Source organism: Spermophilus citellus (assembly GCF_964194105.1).
Source record: "Spermophilus citellus genome assembly, chromosome: 10".
Lineage (NCBI taxonomy): Eukaryota > Metazoa > Chordata > Mammalia > Rodentia > Sciuridae > Spermophilus > Spermophilus citellus.
In genome coordinates, this window is record NC_138197.1 from 104714665 (window position 1) to 104732562 (window position 17898).

The window sequence follows — 17898 nt, forward strand, 5'->3', positions numbered from 1 at the left end:
TCTGAAAACATTTAATATAACCCATTAAATCCCAACTTTCAAATTTTTTAAATATAATAATATTCAAAAATTATTTCAAGGTTACTATAAGGAGTATATTTGTTGCTAAATTTAAGTTTTCATAGGGGTTAAACATCTGGAACAATGGAACAAAATGGGTAAAACATATAATTTTTATTTTAAAAAATTGAAAAAAAATAGAACTTTAACATTAGTCTCAAACATATTAAAATAAAAAGGAAGAATATGAAGCAAACAAATGAAACAGATTCCTAGGCCTCAGAGAAGAGTTACTAAATAGAATCTTTGAGGCAATGGGATAAAATTTGCATTTTACTTAGTCTCACTGTATGATTTTAGGCACTCTAACATAACACATATAATTTGGTGTATGACCATGGATTTTAGTCTTCTTTAAACTCAGTTCACACATGTGTAAAAAGTTAAAAAAAAAAAGGAAGAAAGATAATTAACTTGGTGTAGCACAGAGTAAATACCAAAGGCTGAAAGTAAATCTGAATAATAGTACATTCATATTATTAGATCTCGAATGTCAAACTAAGGAATCTTTTCTTAGCTGGGCAAATGGTACTGATTAATGTTTTTAAAGAACTAGTCTAAATACTTGATGACAAAATAACTAAAAAGGTACGATGTGTAAGTTTGAACAAATTATATGATACTAATTGTCTCCAAAATGAATGAATGAAGATAAACAAACACTAATAACCAACATAGTTACTGACCAACATAGTCAAACAATAAGTTCATAAAGGCCAGGCATGGTAGGGCATACCTATAATTACAGCAGCTGGGGAGGCTGAGGCAGGAGGATCGAAAATTCAAAGCTAGCCTCAGCAACTTAATGAGGTCCTAAAGCAACTCAGGGTGACCCTGTCTCTAAATAAAATATAATAAAGAATTGTGGATTTGGCTCACTGGTTAAGCACCACTGGGTTCAATCCCTGGTACAAAAAAAAGTAATGTCATAGAAATCTTAAATTGCGAAATTGGATTCAGAATTAATAGTGCAAAAATTTAACAGCATATAAGGAGCACGATGCAGATAAATAATTTTTCACAAAAGTGAGAGAGAACTTTATTACATTTGTACATAGAATATATGTAAATTTTTATTTATGTGGTTAATTAATTAATTTTTGTAGTAATGGGGATTGTACCCAGTGTCTTAAGGAGACTAGGCAAAAGTGCTCTACCACTAAGCTGCACACCCAGCTACATATCACTTGCCAAATGAAGAGACAGCCTTATTATTAAGTGGAAAGTTTAGATGTTTATTGTTTTAACCACAATCCATTTGTAGTTGACAGCTTGAAGACAGCTCTGGAAAAAAGCACTTAGTTGAAAAAGTATTTCCTTTTTCAAAATAATATCAAGAATGTTTATATTTTTTTCCTATAACCATTACAGAAAGCAGTGGAACACTACCTCTTTTGCTTCTCTAGAAATTCTTTTTTTTTTTTGCATATTTTTACTATATAGTTATACATAATAGCAGGAGTCATTTTGCCATATTCATACATGCATTATGTACAATCTGCTTCATTTCAGTCCCTAGTACCTCAACTTTCCCTCCCATCCTCCCTTCCTCTGGCCTCCTTTTTCTACTCTACTGGTCCTCCACTAATTTATTTATTTATTTTTAATTTGTGCTTCATTGTGATATATTCATACATGTACATAGTATAATTTGGTCAATTTCTTGCTGCAGTTTTTCCCCTGTCCTATTTCTCCTCCTCCCCCTCTATTCCTTTTCTCTACTCCACTGTTCTCCTTTGTAGTTTTATAGGATCCCCAACTTCCTTCCTTCTTTTTTTCTAGCTTCCACATATGAGAGAAAACATTTGTGCTCTGACTTATTGCACTAAGTATAATGTTCATTAGTTCCATCTATTTACAAGCAAATGAAATAATTTCATTCTTCTTTATGGCTGAGTAAACTCCATTGTATATATGTACCACATTTTGCATATTTAGTCATCTGCTGATGGGCACCTGAGCTGGTTCCCTACCTTGACTATTGTGAATTGTGATGCAACATGCAATAACAACTGGAACTCAATATTGCAAGTATGATAGAAAAACAAAAGCAAAAACATTATGGAATTCCATTCAAGAAATTCAAAACAAAAGAATTTCTTATCATAAGATTTCCTGAATACTTAAGCAAACAGTTATTGGGAATTGTGAAGAGTATAAAAATGACCATAATTATTTTCAACATCTCTCAAAACAATATAGAATCTCTATATTTTTCACCTCTTGTACAATATATACCTGAGAAAACCAAACTGAAAATGTAAAGAAAAAATAATTTTATTCCTTCTATTTTCAAGGAGAAAATTTGTCTATTATTTACTTTTACTGGTTGATAAGACTTAAGGGCAAAGTTCTCAATGGCACTACGAGAAAAGGCAAGCTTGAATCAATTTTATTGGTCTGGGAGCATGATGAAATATTGATTCCAAATTAGATCTCAACTGATTTTCCTAGTCTTTCCATTCCTCAAAAGTCTTATGTATCTTGAGCACATTTTTTTTTATTACCACATTAGGCTGGAATTAGTTATGGTGAATTAGAGGGAGCCATTAGCTTAATTTTATCTCAACATTAAGCTTTAGCAAATTACTATCCCTCTGTTTGGGATGTTCTTATGTCTGTTCAGATTCTTCAAGAAGCAGATGGTAATATAGGATAACATATACAAAACATTTGTGGGGAGGATGAAAATGATTGGGCATGATAACAGGAAAGGGGCAGGTATAGGCAAGTAGATCTATAGACTGCTGAGCAGGTCTGACCTTTGTGAAAGAAGAGGGTGTAGAAAGAATCAGATTGGAAGCAACTCAAAAATAAAAGTATGGTTCTAAGTTTGGTCCAGATCAAAGGAGAATCTTCAAGCAAATTTTACGTAAGAACATCTGTGGGAGGTCAGAATGCACTGGCTTTTAGTGGTCTTCCAAGTTCGTCTTTGGTAAGAATAATCCAGGGAAGCACAGTCTTGGCCAAACACGGATGGTGCACCTTTCATTCATTTTTGCTCCCCATAATAATCTCTCTGGACCAGATGTGAGGGGCACATCTACATTATTGTCAGAGGACACTGTGTGCCCCACCCAATCCACTTCTTTAGGCAGGTTTAGCGAACAGCTCCTTTTTTGGTCAGCTTGTTTGTTGCTGTGACCAAAAGACCTGACCACAACAATTTTAGAGGAGGAAAAGCTTATTTGGTGCTCACATTTTCAGAGATCTCAGTCCACAGACAGCTGGCTTCATTCCTTGGGGTTCAAGGTGAGCAGAACATCATGGTGGAAGTGTGTGATGGGAGAAAGCGGCTGGGAACATAGAACCAGGAAGCAGAGAGGGAGCTCCTGTCAAGAAGGACAAGATATATACTCCAATGGCACACCTGCAGTGACTTACCTCCTCCAGCCACACCCTACCACCAGTTGATCTCTATCAGGGGATTAATACACTGGTTAAGTTAAGGGTCTTGTGACCAAATCATTTCACCTCTCACTCTTCTTATATTGTCCCACACGTGAGCTTTTGGAGGTCACCTCATATCTAAACCATAACAGCTTCTTATGGTTCCATGTGTAAAACTTCAACAGGGAGGTTGGTGGTGATATGGTGTCTTTTATTGCTACAGATGGTTTTCAGTCCACAAGTGGTATTCATCTACTCCTTCTTCCACTCCTTTCTAAATTACCCTCATCTTTGCAATCAACTCAGTACCTAAAGGCATTCTAAGAAGTAAGCCCTTCTGGGTCTGGGTTTGCCGCACATTTCCAACAGTGACAGTTGATCAAAGAATATGCCAGGAAGCATCCAAGTGAATCAGATGAGTTTCATACATATTTCTGCACACCGTTAGAGTTTTTCAATCAGTTACTTTTGTCAAGATATTGATTCCTCTCTAGTCTGTTGGTCCCAGCACAGGGAAGCCAAATTCTGTGATTGTAGCTATAACTTTTAGCTTCATATCTTGCATCTTTTGGCAACAACATGGCTTTTATGAGGGCTAGGAATCTCAAATTTGTATAGTCAGAGTATTGAGAAAAGGTTGCTAAATCTCCCTCGATAGACTATTGGAGCCAGTAGTAAATGGGGTCATAGTTGCTGTCGCCATCAGCTTTTGGACCTATGCTTTCTTCCTATAAGGAAAATAATATTTGATTAAATGTATACACTGTATCAAGAAAGAAATTAACTCACGCATTCACAGCATTGTCTCTAAAATAACACTTTAGTTCTGTTCTCTATAGGCTTTTCTCATATCTGATGCAAGATGCTTCTGGGTACTGCAATATGTGGTATGATGAATGAATTTTGTGGACATGGGCCCCATGACAACACCTTCTTCACTACAAAATGGGCCTTCTGATCAGATGCTATGCTATGCAGCATTCTATACCTGTGGCTCAAATATTCACTAAGTTCCTGGACAATGGTACTGGTTGAGATGCTATTGGCAGGAAAAAAAAAACCAACACTCAGGACAGGCATTATCTCAGGGAAGATAAACTACTGGCCCTTTCAGAATTGAATGAGCTCAATGTAGTCCACTTGCTAACAAGTGCAGTTTGGTTTCCTTGCAGAATAATGTCATGTAAGTGGTTCAAGATTGGTCTCTGTTGCTGAGAGGCTGGACCCACAGAGATAACCAAAGATAGATATGCTTTGATAAGAAGGAGTCAAATCTGATAGACCTCTGTCTATAGCAGTTATGACCAATATAGCCTCTAACATTATAATTTTGGCTACTCCATTTGCATACTACCATCAAAGGGCCAACCAATTAGTCTACATTGTTTCCTTCCTTTTATGCAATTGAAGATTTCTAGCCTGTTAACTTATAATAGAAAAATCTTAACATTTCATGCTTTCTACTGAAGTCAGCCTATCTCTAAAATGCTAGACCAGATATTTTTGTTGAACTTCAAATATTCCTTTTCCAGAGCTCTCATCAAAAAAGTAGGTTGTTTTCACTGCTCATGAATTTATATATTCTTATTTCAAAGTCAAGTTTACTTCCATACAAAGTAATTGATTAGATTCCTCCCATCCCACAATCAGGAAGACATTTCCTTCCCATTTACTTTTATTATGAAGTCTGGATGTGGACCTAGTTCAGTGACTATCAGTTTTAAGAATTACACCTACATACTGAACTGACTTCTATACAAATCAGGTTCTGGCATTTTCTTATTCCCTCAGATGCTCATATAAAACCCCTGTAGAACCAGAAACATGATCTGAGGGGGTCATGCTAATACAACAGTAACATAGTTCTGGGTTAAGAACTCATTCATGTAGCTTCTTAATGTCCCATGATTCTTCTTTGACCAAATGCTCTATCTGCTATTTCCATCTTACAATGAAGTGCTGCTGGGCTCATCTGAATTTATGATCTGAAAGTTCTGACACTTCATTTTACCAGGACCTAGTATCACATCAGGAGCTGCTTATCAAAAAGAAAATTCTCCATCACCTGTGGCATGGACATACTCCAAAATTCAAGAGCTTTTATTTAGATTTGTACACCATGGCCTGCCACATATTGCACACTGCATTGTTGCAGGCCTGATACTTCCTATTCTATACAGGATCTGCCAGATTTTGTGCTTCAGATGGCAGAGCTGCTTCCACAGTAGCCTGGACCTGCTTTGGACTCTATTTAAAAACTGGCATATTTTTGCTTGTCCCCATACATTGGCCAAATCAGTATATGCATAAATGTGAAACATGTTGAGTGTAGAAATAAATCCTACCAACATGGTACTTTCTTCTCTGTGGCAGGGGATAACATTTATCATTCTTGGAACAAATATCCTGGCCTGCCCTGATCACAGGAACAATAAAGCCCTTCACTTATCAGGCATGTTTCTGAATCTTCCTAGAGGATATCTGGCATTCTGTGAAGTGCATGTGTTTAACCTCATCTATGAAGTACTAACTACTTCTTACTGCCATTATGTTCTGCCAGATCAGAGTGATATCACTACTGTAGTGGATCAATGTAAGGTCCCGAGGGAAGGTTTGGCAGTGCAGGTATCTTTAGACTATATTATGACAAAGTTATAAGAAAATAACTAGCTCTGGGGAAGAACTACAAATGAAAATCATTGCTCTATTCTACATGAATGCAATCTGCAGATGATTTTCTTTTCTAATTATAACAGAAAATAAATCCTTTTCCATATCAATGACTCCATAATATGCTCACCGTCCTTATTAATCTGTTCTTACAATGATTTCATGACTGGCACATCATCTGTAGTTTGGTTTACTCACTTGACCTTGGAAACACTGCTTAGCTGCAAACTTTTCATTTACAAAAAAAAAAAGGAAGGATAACTCAGAGTAGATTTAAGAGCCCAGAGAGGGAGCTGACAACCACTGCTATGAAAATAAACAAGACATTTATGATTGTAGATTCCTGAGCAAGTTAATATGCAAAACATATACTAGACCTACTTAAAAGTCAGTATATATTAATGTGTTGATGGGAGGGGGAGATTGAGGGACAGAGAGAGAGAGACATAGAGATTTTATGTATTTATGTATAGGTCTTCAGGAAAGAAAGAGAATTCAACTAGGATCAAAGAGGGATCTGAAAAGGATAGTGGCAAAAAAACAGGAACCAATCTAGTGGATGCTCTATGAGCTGTTAACCAGGCCAGAACCTAAGAATTTATGTTACATATACTTTGTTAATACTCAGTATAATAGATAAAACCCTAAATACTAAATACTAAATACTCCATTATCAGTATAATAGATAAAACCCCCTGAAAACTACAATTCTCCTAGTTTCTTACAGCAGTTTTCCAGATAGAGTCACACTATTAAAGGGAGACACTAGTGCATGAAGGTGTGGAGGTGAGTCTTCCTACATCTTAAGAGATCTCATCTGAGTTCAATAGGTGAGGTTTCAGCCCTTCCAACGTGTGCGAAAGCTTCTGGTTCCCTGTACTATGTTTCTTTGAGCTTAAAATATTTACACTGGTTGTTTTCCTAACTAGTTCATAACTGGTATGGTGTTTGGTTAAGAAATAAGGCCCTAGAAATTTCAATATATAAATCTTAGATTATTTTTTAATTGGATTATGTTCAAACCATTAGAAATGTTACCAAAAGATAACAGGATACTGGCAGTTTGTGACATGCAGCTTCTTATTTAACTTATTACGTTTCCAGGCAGCACTCTGAGAGAAAAACTTTGCTTTGTGATGTAATACTATGGGAGGAACAATGAATACAAGTAGAGATTGGATACCTGTACTTTCTGATCCAATGAGCATATGGAAAGAAAATGACAAAATCAAGATTTGTAATTCACAATAAGATAGGACAAATTTCTTTTCTTTTTCTTTTGTTTGCTTGTTTGTTTCTTTCTCTTTTCTTTCTTTCTTTTTTTTAACTGCCTTTGTGGGAATTATTCTCTAGTTTAACTATAGAATCAGTATTCTGAAAACCAGACTTAAAGTTTGATCATACACTTTGAAAAATTTCAGTACGAGTTCAAAGCACCTCCAGGTCTCAATTAAAATCAGAAACTACTTCCAGAAAAAAAAATGGGAATCTGACAACTGGATTGAGTATATTTGGGAAGATTATAAATATTTCAAATAAGGGAACTCTCAAAAGACACTGAATCCCTGCTATGGTCTGGATGTTTCTCCTATAAAACTCATTTAAGCATAAATCCCAACGTGATCTTAGTGGTATTTATGGGTAAAGTCCTTGGGACATAATTAGGATAAGATGAGGTTATGAAAGTGGGGGCACTGTGACTGCATTAGTAACTTTATAAGGGGAGAAAGAGAGATGAGGGGAAACTTGATCTTTCTCACAAGGGACGTCTTCTGCTGTGTCATGATCCAGCAAGACAGCCTCATCAGTTGCTCAGTAGATGCTAGCACCATGCTGTAGAACTGTGAGCTAAATGAAACTTTATTTTAGTTTTTTAAATAAATATCCCATTCAGCAACATAATATGGACTAAGATAGTCTTCTAGTCAACAAAAACAAACTTTTGTTCTCTATGAAGTTTAATCTCTCCTTTCATAAATACCCAATGGGATTTGCAAAAATTACTTTGGTGAAGGGTGATAAAACCTAGGTACTGTGTATAAGAATGGATTCTTCCCTGTTACAAAAGGTATAGTGCTTTATAAATGTTAATTTATGATGGTGGCTTAGATTAAATGAAGATACAAGGCTTTAAGAGAATTCACTGAAAATCTGGGAATGGAACCACCATTTGACCCAACTATTCCTCTCCTCGGACTCTACTCAAAGGACTTAAAAACAGCATATTACAGGGACACAGCCACATCAATGTTTAAATCAGCACAATTCACAATAGCTAAACTGTGGAGCCAACCTAGATATCCTTCAGTGGATGAATGGGTAAAAAAAAAAAAATGTGCCATATATACACAATGGAATTTTACTTGGCATTAAAAAAGAACAAAATCATGCCATTTGCAGGTAAATGGATGGCATTGTTGAATATAGTGCTAAGTGAAGTTAGCCAATCCCCCCAAAAAACAAATGCCAAATATTGTCTCTGATATAAAGAGGTTGACTCATAGTTGGGTAGGGAGGAGAGCATGAGAGGAATAGATAAATTCTAGATAGGGAAGAGGGGTGGGAGGGAAAAGGAAGGGGCAGGAATTAGCAAGGATGGTGGAATGTGATGGACATCATTATACAAAGTACATGTAATGAAGACTTGAATTGGGGGTCAACATTCTTTATATACAAACAAAGATACAAAAAATTGTGGTATATATGTGTAATAAAATTGTAATGCAAAAAAAAGTACATGTATAAAGGCATTAAAAAACCAATCTCCCAACTGCTCTCCCCATTTCCATTAACCTTCTTACAAACTGCTCTTCTACTCCGAAACAGTGTTCCTCAAAATTCGGTGCTGGTCGATCTCACCCTTTGGATTGAAAAATTTCAAAGGTTTTTATTACTTTTACAATAAAACTAAATTCCTCAACAGTGAGGAATTATCTATCTTTCCACTCAACCTTAAATCTGAAGGATCCTCTCTTGCATTGTACATTTTATAAGTGCATCCAACATTGCATTTTTGAATTCCGTAAGGATGGTGTAGGAATCAGTCACTGTATCCATGTGCTAGTAATAATCCTGGTATAAAATAAGTTATCAATGATTATAGCTATTTAATGGATACATAAATGAATAACTTAGGTGGTAGCATGGATATCTCCGGCAGCAGTGGAAAGCAATGCCAACAATGAGGATTAGCCCTTTGGGTACTAGCAGGAAAGAGAGCTCCCTTGGCACGAACATTGGTTACGGTCGTCAGCTTTTCTATGTGTATGGCTTCATTGGTAGCAAATTAAGCAACTACGAACATCATCAAGTGCGGCCAGAAGATAGCAGGCATCATTCTTTAACTAGAAGAACTTACTGGTGAGCAGAGCTGAGACACCACCTGCTCAGGTTTTGAGAAATGTTGAAAGGACTGGACCTCTAAGGATAGAGCTCAAAGAAATATGTTTTCTCATTACCACTTGCCAAGGTTTTAGGAGTGGTCATATCAAATTATCTAGCAAAAGACATCTTTCTGATCATAGAACATTGGAAGAAAAGTACAGCAGTTCAAAATATGAACAACAAAAAGTCAATGGGTTTTAAAGGTTGCAGCCAGTGTTGATCCATGATATCTTAACATGAAGGCCTGTTCTTTTAATTGTTGAGATATAGTCTCATCTAATTGCATTTCTTCTAATCTAATGCTAGAAGCACAACATGTTCACCATTTCAAAACATTGTTTAAATGTATCTAAACCCTCTTCATAAATCAAATTCTAGGAGATTACAAAATCTTTTAAATATATATATATGAATTCATTGACTCTTAGAAAGGTAGGAAGTTGAGAGCCTTTCACATGAGATAGAGTCAACCCCACACTAACAATGTGTTTTAGCTTTTTTGCTGCTGGGACTAAAAGACCTGACCAGAATAATTTTAAAGAAGAAAAATTTACTTAAGGGCTCATGGTTTCATAGGTCTTAGTCCATAGAAGTCTGGCTCTATTCCAGGGGGTTGGGGGTGAGGCCAAACATCATGGCAGAAGAATGTGGCAGAGGGAAGAAGTGCACATGGTGATCAGGAAGCAGAGAAAGAGAGACTCCACTCTCTTGATACAAAATATATACTTCATAGCCACATCCCAATGAACCACTTCCTCCAGCCACATCCCACCTACCTCCAGTTACCACTCAGTTAATCCCACCAGGGATTAATTCATTGACTAGGTTAAGGCTATAACCCAATCCTTCCTCCTCCAAACCTTCTTGCTTGTCTCACACATTAGTTTTTGGGGGTTACCACATCTAAATCATAACACAATGGAAACTTGAGTACCCATAAGCTATTCCTTTATCAAGCATTAAAATGTATATTGGGAAAAAGTGTTGTAACATATGTAGTAAATTTTCTAATGGCTATATGATAAAAGTCAAGATTATGGTGGAGGTGTCAACATTAAAATTATAGTTCAGTGGTAAATTGCTTGCCTAGCATGTTTGAGGCCCTGAGTTGGATCCCCAGCACCACAAAGAAAATAAATTAAAAAAATAGTTCCCCATGTTTCATGGCTGGTGGTGATCAGAGGTGATGAGGGATGAGATCCTGTAGTCACAAATAGGCAGCAGAGGAAATTATGACAGTGGTATGATCTTTTGCCATAACTGCCAATGGACTGTATAGTAAAACATTGCCAATCTATAAAACAAAAAATAAAATAAAGTAAAATAAAATAAAATCTAGATCAGGTGGAAGATATCTAACATGTATAATAATGGAGAATAAAAATCCCAGTCTTGAGCCTATTTATATACATAGTCTCTTGAGTAATATGAAAGTTGAATCCTCTTTGAGAAGGATCCTGCAACACAGCCAAAATGTATGTGCCTTTTTCCTCCACAACTTTCCTGAAGTAATCTGTAGTATTTAACATGACAGCTGGGCTGGGGTAAAACCTCTGATGAAGTAGGATGTCTGGTCACAGATGTGAATTTAATTCCTGGGTACCTCATACACCTTAGTGAATTAGTCAGAGAGCTAACATATGAAGCTCCAGTGACTGATGGAGTTTTGGGATGAATCAATTTCATAATGGGTCCTGATGGTCGATCAACATAGCCTCTGATTTTCTCCCAGTTCTAGAGTTAAACATTGCCTTTCTCAGCAACTGGATGAATGGATCACTGGCTCTCAGACACAGAGAATAAGGGCCATGATGCCGGATGACAGACTGGAAGCCACTGGACTTGCCACTGCATGGCAAAATGCCAAACTAAATGAAAATATGGTACCTGTGGGGTAATTGTTGATATTAGTGCAACCATGGTATAATTGCAAAATGCTAGTCTTAAAAATGCATTTTAAATAGTGAAAGAAAAAAAGGCATATTGCATACAAAGCAATGCCAATCAAATCTATATCAACTTCTCATTAGCAATAAACCAATATCAGTGCAATAATACTTTAAACATTCGAAATGAAAATACATGTCTATTTAGAATAAATATGGGGCTAAACATTCAGGTATGAAAATAAATATGGGGCTAAACATTCAGGTAAGAAAAATATAGAGTTTTAAAGAAAAAAAAGAGCAAATAATTTATTAACAAAAGATACCTCTAAAAAATAGCTTTTGGGCAAAAATTTAAAAAGACCTAAAGAAAGGTATAGATTCAGAAGGAAATCATTCTCTGAAGGCCAATCTGCAAACTCTGTTAATAATGGAAACAGGAACCATATCTCTTAGAATTCCTAAAACTACTTTCTTCTAATGTGAATAATTGGTGTGAAATGAGCATATAAAAATGCAAAAAGAGTCAGTCCCTCTTATCCAATAGGATATTCAACACACAGGAGGCTGTTTTGCCATTTAATTTTTATCTGTATAATTTTTCATACATTTTCACACTCAGAACTGGGCCCAGTGGTTTTCTTTTCTCTGTGCTTTTATTTATAAGAGTTCATCCTAGTGCTCTCAAATTTCCTATAACCATATGTGGAAATTTGTTCCACAGTGGTGCTAGCTGGGATTTTCATTGACAGATCTTCAATGTGGAACTACTTTAGCTAAAGTTTCCCTGTGTATAGCCCTAAACTTCAGGAACAAAAGGTTTTCCACTACAATTTGTCTTTCCATAACTCCTGGCTTTCCTTAAAAGACTTCACAAACATTCTATTTTACAGACTGTACCTTAGTTATTAAGGTTTAATTTCCCTCCCCTGTCTCCGATGATTTAAGGTTTAAATGGCATTTGTCAATTTTACTTTAACTACTTGTTCTGTAATTTTCAGCTACTAAAAATGGAAGTTATAATAGGGGACATAGTTATAACAAGTCACCTTATAAGTCAGCTGGGTTCCTTTTTTCCTACAAACAAAAGTCAACATGTAGCTCTGTAAAATAGTTTGCATATTTAGCAACATTTATAACAACATCTATTATTTTAAATTGACCTTATTTCTACTTCCCTAAGTCTACTCTGCAAGCCACTCGTTTTCTTTTACTTTTTCGACTTTATTTATCACAATTCTTGTTTTAATTGAAAAAACATTAAACATGATCTAGTATGAGTTAGGCTAAGACTAGTATGTATAAGGAGAAATGCACTCACATTGTTCCTGGGGTAAATTGAAGCACAGCACAATTTGACAAGTTGTCATGTAAATTGATAGGGTACCTTGAAGAGAGACAAAGGCAAGATAAAGATAAAGAAAGGACCTGGGAGTTGTATTTGACAACTTGTCCAACTATGTCATTCCAAAGATTACAAATGAGTGGTGCAAACCGGTTATTACCAGGGGTAAAAATGTATGCCTATTGTAAGAAGGGTAATACTATTGTTCTTTTAACAAAGGGGTAGTGAATTTATAAATTAAGCAAACCTTCTTACATAAAGCTTTGGTTGGATACACAAACTATGAGTTTTCAGTAATTTAATGTTATAGTTGAATAATTAAAATAATGTTCTAAGTTGATTGCTTTGGAAGATGGATTATGATGCATCTAATTGAGTTGTATCCTTTAGATAAATTCCATTAATTTGATGTGCTGAACACTAAAGGTTTCATAACCCAATATTAGAAAGGCAATATCATACCCATTATTATAGTTTGTTTCAAGATATATACCACTTCATTTACTAGAGAGGCAAGTATTACCAGTACAAAAGGTCAAAGATAGAATAGAAATAATTATTTTCATTTGCACAAATGCTTGTAAAAACATGAATGTAACTATCACATCTCATTTTCTAGCCACACCATGTTACAGGGCCATAGTCATATATCTGAAATGAAACATTGCTAGATATTTCACACAGTGAGGTATTGCACTACCAGATAAGTTATTAAAGAGACCTCATAAACTTCTTACATGAAAGATATATTGAGCAGTCTATCTTTGATATAGTGTATTTGAGATTGAAATATCAGCATGTATCCTGATCCCTGATCTTTGGACAAGCTATTAATTAAATTACACAGATAATATTTTTCTCACATGCTTCACAGTGCAAGGATTCTTCCAAAGATGTATTATTGAGTGACAATATTTGAATAGCATATAAAATTATTCAACTCTTTGTAAAATCATACCCTAGAAAAGCCAGCTCACTATTCAATGCCAATTTCATGAAGGCATGCGAACAGACTTAATCTTGAAAGTTTTAATCAAATCTGTGGGATGTCCTTTAACCAGACTGCTTTACTTGTCAAATTATAGTCCTTCCTTACTATGCTTGGAGAGCAAGGTACTTGATTCCTGTGGTTCTTTATTGTCTCTTTTTAAACTTCTAAGTAAAATTAGAGACTTTTCATATCGCTAGAGAAATATAAAACATAGGCTACATTAACTAATAAATATTAACATCATAAACAACAGAGCAACAAGACTGAAACATTCATTTAGACTGTATACCATTTAAATCTCATTTTAAGATGTATATTTCAATAGATAGCAAAAGCTATTATCACCTGTGTACTGTATTAAATTAGCTCCATATGAAAATCATAGACATTCATACAAATGCTCTAACATATTGTTTAGTATTAGGATTTGGCTTCCCTAACTACTATATTAGCATAGCTTATGCAGATTTACATAAAAATATATGTCATGCTGATTATTATGAATTCCAGTATTCTCTATAGTCAGTAAGAAATACTAACTAAAAGAAAAGAACAGAAGAGCAGTGCCATTATTACATAATTAGCTTTAGGTAGTTTTTTCTAGAATATTTCCAATATTATATAATAAAATCAATTTTGCTCTTTTATTTAGAACAAATGCTATACATTTTTCCAAATTAGATATTTGATTTTATACATATTTATTGTTCTTATTCTGATAAATAAATCAATTCCTTTACACAATATACACTTTATAGGCAATGAATAATTTTTTTTTACCCTATAAAACTTCTATCTTAACAAAAATGAGAAACAATAAACAAGCAAGATAAATCATTATATTAAAGAGACAGTCCTTTTTTTTTAGTATTTTTTTTATTGGTTGTTCACAACATTACAAAGCTCTTGACATATCATATTTCATACATTAGATTGAAGTGGGTTATGAACCCCCAATTTTACCCCAAATGCAGATTGCAGAATCACTTCGGTTACACATCCACAATTTTACATAATGCCCTATTAGTAATTGTTGTATTCTGCTACCTTTCCTATCCCCTACTATCCCCCCTCCCCTCCCCTCCCATCTTCTCTCTCTACCCCAGAGACAGTCTTAAAATAAAAAAAAAGAAGATACAGAAATCCAAGAGTGCAATAAAATTGGATATCTACACATACAAGTAATATCTGTTAAGTGATTATCTGAATAGAAACCTTACAAAAGCGGTGAGTGGATCACAGGATGCTTCAGACTATTCTGGGAAGAGGACATGACAACTGCAATTAGTATAAGGTAGAAAAATACTTAGGGTGATCAAAGAGCAGGAAAGTCAATATGGCTTGCAAGTAAGTGAGGAAAGGAGAAAAAGAAATTAGGTATGGGCATAAGAAAGGGCCAGACTTTTTAAATTGCTATATATCATGTTAAGGAATTTGAATGTTATTTTAAAATATTAAGAGTTTCTGAACCAAAGTCTGACATTATTTCATATAAATTTTAATTCATATTTCTTCCTTAATATGAGGGTAGAGGTGAAGAGAAGAATCAGGGACATTTAGAAGTCTTCTGCATAACCCAGCCCTAAAAGTATTGTGGTTTAGAACAGACACATATGATGGAAATAATGAGGATAGCTAGATTTAAGATATTTACTGAGCTAAGAACAGTGGGATTAGTTAATATATTGAATGTGGGGTCTGAAGGACAGATGAGGAAAGAGAGACATAACATAGTTAAATAACTTGCCAAATTCCCAAAGCAAGTGTAATGTATAGCTACTTTGGAACACAGGAAGGTTGGCTTAAGAGCAGATATTAAATCATAATTGTACAAACAAAATAGGAGGGCAAGTTTAGATAATGAACATTCATATATAACAAAGTTAATGCATCCCAAAATTTTAGTACTAATTTTAATTTCGGTGAAATGTGGTGTCTAATTCCAAATATACCCATCAATATATATCCAAATAGGGTTTTTCTTTCTTTATGCATTTAATTATTGGGCACTTATTATGTGTAAGAAACCATATTAACACTATAACAGAAACACTATGAAGAAAGTCCAAACAATGAAAATCTTACCAACAGAAATAAAATACTTTCCAGAGTGATTATTGATATAACATTGAATACTTAATCTAAGAAACATAGAATTTTCCTACTTACTTAGAATCTCAATTTTGATAAATAACTGTGATCTAAGAAGAGCTAAAACCCTTTGTATATTTTTGTAATGCTGAGCGCTTGTAGCAAACAGAATTTGAAGATTGCCTCTGTGTCCTCTATTCTGTACCATTGGTCTACCCACCTGTTTTGGTACCAGTACCATGCTGTTTTTGTTACTATTGCTCTGTAGTACAGTTTGAAATCTGGTATCGCTATACCTCCTGATTCACACTTCCTGCTTAGAATTGCTTTTGCTATTCTGGGTCTTTTATTTTTCCATATGAATTTCATGATTGCTTTATCTATTTCTACAAGAAATACCTTGGGATTTTGATTGGCATTGCATTAAACCTGTAGAGAACTTTTGGTAATATCACCATTTTGATGATGTTAGTTCTGCCTATCCATGAACAGGGTATATTTTTCCATCTTATAAGATCTTCTTCTATTTCTCTCTTTAAGGTTCTGTAGTTTTCATTGTATAAATTTTTCACCTCTTTTGTTAGGTTGATTCCCAAGTATTTTATTTTTTTTGAGGATATATGTAAAAACGTGGTGTGTAACCCATGTGATTCTGCAATCTGTATATGGGATAAAAATGGGAGTTCATAACCCACTTGAATCAAATGTATGAAATATGATATGTCAAGAGCTTTGTAATGTTTTGAACAACCAATAATAAAAAAAAAGGAAAAAAAAAAGAATTTGAAGATTGCCTCCAATGACATTCCCCTTGGTATTCATGGCCTTGTATAATACCATCTTCTTGAATGTGGACTGGTCCAAGTCAGTTACTTCGACTGACTAGAACATAGGGAAAGTTGTGAAATGGCACTGCTGAGATTGAGTTACCAGAGACTGACACATAATTCCAGAGATCCCTCTCTTAAAATCTTTCTTTCACATTTTCTTGCTTGCTCTGATGAGGACAATATGAACTGCCTAAGTTGACAGATAACTATTTGGCAAAACATTCAGCTCAAGAGGAACTGAGACTCCCAGTTGAACAACCAACAAAGAAGTACATCTTCAAACACAAGTTAAGAAAATTTGGAAGAGAACAACCACTAGTTGAGTGAGTGACTGACTACCCTACTAACACATTCAAAAGACTATCCCAGCACCCACTGAAGCCTCATTCCTAGAATCCTGATCTAAAGACACCATGAGATGACTTTATTTACTCATTTATTTATTAGGCACCAAGTTAAAGGGTAATATTAATCTACTGATAGATTCCTAACACAGCAACTTCCGAAGAGAGAGAAAAACGGATAGCACATTTTTCATTTTATAACTGCTCTCTAACAAACTGCCCCCAAAACTTAATGACTTAAAACAATATCATTTTATTATACCTGATGATTTAGTAGGTCAAATAATATGGAAGTTCTCACTTGAATTGTTTTGTTTCTTGTGACATTGACCTATACTGCTCAGCAGTGTTCAGTAGTGTTTGGTATATTTTGGATAATCCAACATGATTTCTCTCACATATCTAGTCCTTGTTTGGTTATGACAGAGAGTATTTGGGCTCACCTGGGGCTCTTTCCCTGTCCATGTGTTTTCCAGGCCTCACAGTATCACTCCAAGGACATAAAGGGCTCCAGGAAACAAGAAGAGCAAGTTGATCATTCAGTCCAGAAACTGGCAGGGCATTATTTCTGCTGTATCTCATTGTGCCCCACTGGTCAAAGAAAATATAGAACTTACCTCAGAACCAAATTCAATGGGAAGACATCAAAGTACTAATGGGAATCTTAAATTACCTGCAAATATTTAGGAGTACTAAATTTCTCCAGAAACAATACTGGCTGATTTACATGACTGATTAGGCAAAATTCAGAAAGGATAAAAAAAATTATCATATTTGAACTTATATAATTTAAATTTTCCTTAACAATTTAGTAAGTAATTCTATCCTTTTATGAAACACAAAAAATGTCCAGAGTAGAAAAGAAAATTTGTAATCAAGATGATTATCATCATAAACATTCACATTC